Genomic DNA, 5,542 nt, shown 5'->3' with positions numbered 1-5,542 from the left:
TAGATTGGGCTAAGTTTGGTAAGGATCGCTTAGACTTTCGTGCTGTAAACTTTTATTCAGCTGATTCCTGCCATCCACTGGGCTCTGCTCTAATCAGCTTGGCCTTGTGGAAGCCAGCAATAGTTGTCGCGGCACGTTATGCTGAGTATGCTGCGTCAGGTTAGGATTTGTTAGTTTGAGTTAGGATTGCGTATCTTTCACTATTCTGCTGTACACTGCGTTTCTATGGATTTCTGCGTTCTACTCTCCTCTAATATGTTCTGCTAGACTCTGAGAATGCCAGCAATCGTGGTGGCGGCACGTTAGGTAGAGATCGGTTACGTTTGCCAATGTTGCGGTTGGTTAGGTTAGGACAGGGTAGCTATGACTTTTGCGACGTACGCAGCTTTTCGGTAGATTTCTGCGCTCCGTTGTGCTGTAGTATATCCTGCTTGGCCCTGGGAAGGCCAGCAGTATTGGTCTCGGCATGTTAGTCACAGTTAGCTTTCGTTCGGTTATGCAACGTTTGGTTAGGTTGGAATTGGATTGCTTTGACTTTTGTGCGATGCACTGTTATTCGGTGAATTCCTGCCCTCTACTCTGCTACAATGTAATCTGCTTGGCTCTGTGGTGGCCAGCACTAGCGGTCGTGGCACTATAGTTAGTGTTACGTCACGTATGGTTAGGTTAGGTTACGTAGTGCTATGGTAGGTTAGCACCGACTTTGTGCCAGACACTACTATTCTAATCTCTCCTTCGCACATCAGTGCGCTATCAAACTCTGCTTGTCTCTCTGGACGCCAGAAATAGTGCTCTCCGCACGTTATGCTGAGTCATGTCACGTTTGGCTCCGTCAGGTTCTGGTAAGTTAGCTAGGGATGGCTACGGCTTTTGCGCTATACACTGCTTTTCTGGATATTTCAGGGTTCTACATTGCCCTGCTGTTATCTGCTTGGCTCTAGTGAGGCCAGTAGCTAGAGTCGTGGCCCGTCTGGTTGGGTTACTTTACGTCTACTTATGTTACGATTGGTTAGGTTAGGATAGGACAGCTTCGACTTTTGAGCTATAAACTGCTATTCGGTGGAATTCTGCGCTGTGCTGTTCTCTAATATGCTATGCTTTGCACTGGGGAAGCCAGAAATTGTGGTCACGGCACGGTAGTTTGGTATAGGATAAGTTCGGTCAGGTTATGTTTGCTCTGGTTTGGTTTGTATAGCATCGACTTTTCTGCCAGACCGTGCGATTCTGTGGTCTTCTGCGCTCTACTCTGCTCTATTATGCTTTTTGTCGCTTTGTGGATGCCAGCAATACTAGTCGCGGCTCGTTAACATTGGTTTGGTTACGTTTGTTTAGGTTAGGTTCGGCTGGGTTAGGTTAGAATGGCTTTGACATGAGCGCTCAAAACTGACATCCTATGGTCTTCTGTAATCTACTGTGCTCTATCATATTCTGCTTGTCTCTGGTGAAGCCACCAATAGTGTTCGCAGCACGCAATGTTTAGATACCATCCGATTTGTTAGGTTACGTTCGGCCTTGTTAGGTTAGGATACCATTTTCTTTTGTGCTATATACATTTATTCGGTGGATTCCTGCCCTCCACTTCGATCTACTCTAATCTGATGGTCCCTGGTAAGCGTGAAATAGTGGCCGCGGCACGTCACGTTGAGTTTGTCTACGTTAGATAAGGTTATGTTTGATTAGGATAGGTTTGGATATCCCTTACTTTTTTGCACACTGCAATTCTATGGATTTCTGCGCCCTACTCTCCTCTAATATCTTCTGCATTGCCGGGAATGCCAGCAATAGTGATCGCGGCACATTACGTTGTGTTAGTTGTCGCTTGGTTAGGTTAGGTATGGTTAGAGTAGGGCGGTATAGCTTTGATTTTTGTGCTATACAATGCAATTCGGTGGACTCCAGCGCTCTGCATGGCCTTACTATACTCCGCTCGGCGCTCGGGATGTCAGAAATAGTGGTCGCCGCACTTAGGTTGTGTTAGGCTCCGTTTGGGTACGTGTCGATTGGTTGGGTCAGGAGAGGATAGCTTTGACCATTGCGCTACATGTTCTTGCTCGGTGGATTTCTGCGCTCTACTGTGCTGTGTCTGTGGACGCCAGGAATTGTGGCCGTGTCACGTTAGGTTGAGATATGTTACGTTTGGTTAGGATGACTTCGACTTTTATGCTATACACTGCTGCTCTGTGTATTTCTGCACCCTACACTGCGCTAATATTCTCTGCATTTCTCTGGGGATGGCAGCAATGGTAGTCTCGACACGTTATGTTGAGTTATGCTACGTTTGGTTAGTTCAGGATTTGCCAGGTTAGGGTAGTATGTCCCAGGCTTTTGTGCTATACACTGCTATGCGGTGGATTTTAGCGCTCTACATTGCTTTGCTATAATCAGCCGGACTCTGCGGGATCAGTGATAGTGGCCTAGGCACGTTAGTTATGTTAAGTTTCGTATCGCTGGGAAAGGTAGGGAAGGCTTGGTTAGGATTACTTTGACTTTTGAGCTATACACTGCTACACGGTAGATTCCTGCGCTCAGCATTACCCTACTACACTCTGCTCGAACCTGGGGAGGCTAGAATTCGTGTTTGTGGCAAGTAAGTTAGAGTTGGGTTACGCTTGGTACTGTGAGGTTAGGCTAAGTTTGATTAGGAGAGCTCTGACCTACGTGATATACACAGTTGTCCGTTGGATACCTGTGATCTGCGGTGCTTTGCTATATTCTGCTTGGCTCTGGGGACGCCAGCAGCAGTGATCGCGGCACATCATGTTCAGTTCTGCTACGTTTGGTGTGGTTAAGTTAGGTCGGGTATGGTTCGGATATCATCGACTTGGTATCCATACATACAATACTGGGTATTTCTGCGCTCTATTGTGCTCTAGTGTAATCTGCTTGGCTCTCTGGGGCCAGCAGTATTGGTCTCGGCACAACAGTTTGACTTCTGCTACGTTTGGTTATGTTCTGTTGGCTTCGGATAGGTTTGGCTGGCTTTGATTTTTCTGATATACACTGCGATTATATGGATATCTGCGTTCCACTCTCTACTAATTTGTTCTGCTTGGCTCTGGCGTCGCCAGCAACAGTGGTCGCGGAATGTTAGGTTGCGCTGTTCTATGTTTGACTATGTTCTGTTGGTTTGGTTCAGGTTTGTGTAGATTTCACGTTCCTGATGTACTCAGCGATTCCATGGATTTCTGCGTTCCACACTCCTCTAACGTGTTCTGCTTGGCCGTGCGGAGGACATCGATTGCGGTTGCGGTACGTTAGGTTGTATTAGGTTACGTTTGGTTATGCTACGACTGGATAGGTTAGGAGAGGATAGCTTTGAGTTTAGTGCTCTGGTCTGCTATTAGGTGGACTTCTGCGCCCCACTGCGCACTAATATTTTCATCTTGGCTCTTGGAAGGCCAGCGATAGCGGCCTCGGCACGTTAGGTTGTGTTAGGCTATGTTTGGTTACGATCTGATAGGCTGGGCTAGGCTAGGTTTGGTTAGGGTAGCTGTAACTTTTGTCCTGTACTATGCTATTCCGTGGTCTTCTGGGATACACTGCGCTCCATTATGTCCTGCTTGGCTCTGGCGATGGCAGCCATATCGTTCTCGACTCGTCAGGTTGTGTTCGTCTATGATTGGTTATGTTCTGTTTGTTTCGGTCTGGTTTGGGTAGCTTTGACTTTCACGACATACACTGCGATTACATGAATTTCTACGTTCTACTCTCCACAAATGTTCCATGCTTGGCTCTGTGGAAGCCAGCAGTAGTGCTCGCGGCACGTTAGGTTGATTTAGGTTGCGCTTGTTTATGTTACGATTGGCTAGGTTCGGAGTGGAGAGCATTGGCTTTAATGCTATAGTCTGATATTAGGTGGATTTCTGCGCACTACTGTGAGCTAATGTCTTTAGCTTGGCTCTGGGAAGTCCAGAAATAGTGTCCGGGGCACGTTATGTGCTGCCAGGTTACGTTCGGGTAGGGTGGGTTAGGCTACGTTTGGTCAGGGTAGCTATAACTTTTTTGATGTACACTGCTATTCGGTGGATTTCTGCGCTCTGCTGTGCTCTAGTATGCCCTGCCTGACTCTGGGTTGGGAAGGAATAGCGGTCCCGGCACGCAGGGTTGAGTTTGGCTATGGTCGGTTATGTTCCGTTGGTTTGGTTAGGCTTGGGTATCGCTGACTCTTCTGATATACACTGCGATTCTATGGATTTCTGTGTTCTACTCCTCACAAATGTTCCCTGCTTGGCTCTGTGGAGGACAACAGTAGTGCTCGAGGCACGTTAGGTTGAGCTTGGTTACGCTTGGTTGTGTTACGGTTGGTTAGGTTAGGAGTGGATAGCTTTGACTTTAGAACTATTTACTGCTATAAAGTGGATTTCTGCGACCGACAGCACTCTAATATTTTCAGCTTGTTTCTGGAGATACCAGCAATAGTGCTCGCGGCATGTTAGGTTTTGTTATGTGAAGTTCGTTTATGATACGATAGGTTATGTTAGGAGAGGATTGCCTGTACTTTTGTGCTACACACTGCTATTCGGTGGATTTCTGCGCTCTATTGTCCTCAAGTATGTCCGGCTTGGCTGTGGGGAGGGCAGCATCCGCGATCTCGGCGTGTCAGGTTGAGATACGCTATGTTTGCTTATGTTCCGTCGCTTTGGTATAGGTTTGGGTAGTACTGACTTATCTGATAGACACTGCGATTCAATGGATTTCTGCGTTCTACTCTCCGCTATTTTTCTCTGCTTGACACTGGGCAGGACAGCAGCATTGGTCGCGACACGATAGGTTGAGCTTGGTTAGGTTTTGTTATGTTACGATTGGTTAGGTTTCGAGAGGGTAGCATCGGTTTTAATGCTGTAGTCTGCTATTAGGAGGACTTGTGAGTACTGCGGTGCTGTAATATTCTCAGCTTGGCTTTGGGGAGGACAGAAATAGAAGTCTCGGCACGTTACGTTGTGTCAGGTCACGTTCGGTTACGTAGGGTTGCGCTAGGTTTGGTCATTGTAGCTTTAACTTTAGTGCTGAACACTGCTGTTAGGTGGATTTCTGCGCTCCACTGTGCTCTAGTATGACCCGCATGCCTCAGAAGGGGGCAGTAATAGCGGTCTCGGCAAGTTAGTTTGAGTTAGGCTATGTTCTCCTTTTCTCTGCTTGTTTGGTTTAGACATATGTAGCCTTGACTTTTCTGATATGCACTGAGATTCTATGGATTTCTGCGTTCTACTCCCCACTGGTGTAGTCCATTTGCCGCTGCGGACTAAAGCAATAGTGGCTGTGGCAAGTTAGGTTGCGTCTGGTTACGTTTGCTTATGCTACGGTTGGTTAGTTTAAGAGGGGATAGTTTTAACTTTCGTGCCATAGTCTTCTATCAGGTGGATTTTGCGCCCTTCAGCGCTCTTATTTTTTCAGCTTGTCTCTGGGAAGGGCAGTAGTTGTGGTTTCGGCACGTTATGTTGAGTCAGGTTACGTCCGGTTTGGCTGGGTTAGGCTAAGCTTCGTTAGGATAGCTTTAACTTTTGCGTTGTGCACTGCTATTAGGTGGACTTCTGCGCGCTAC

Source organism: Eufriesea mexicana, unplaced genomic scaffold, assembly GCF_001483705.2.
Source record: "Eufriesea mexicana isolate 0111107269 unplaced genomic scaffold, ASM148370v2 scaffold13, whole genome shotgun sequence".
NCBI lineage: Eukaryota > Metazoa > Arthropoda > Insecta > Hymenoptera > Apidae > Eufriesea > Eufriesea mexicana.
This window is presented reverse-complemented; position numbering follows the sequence as displayed.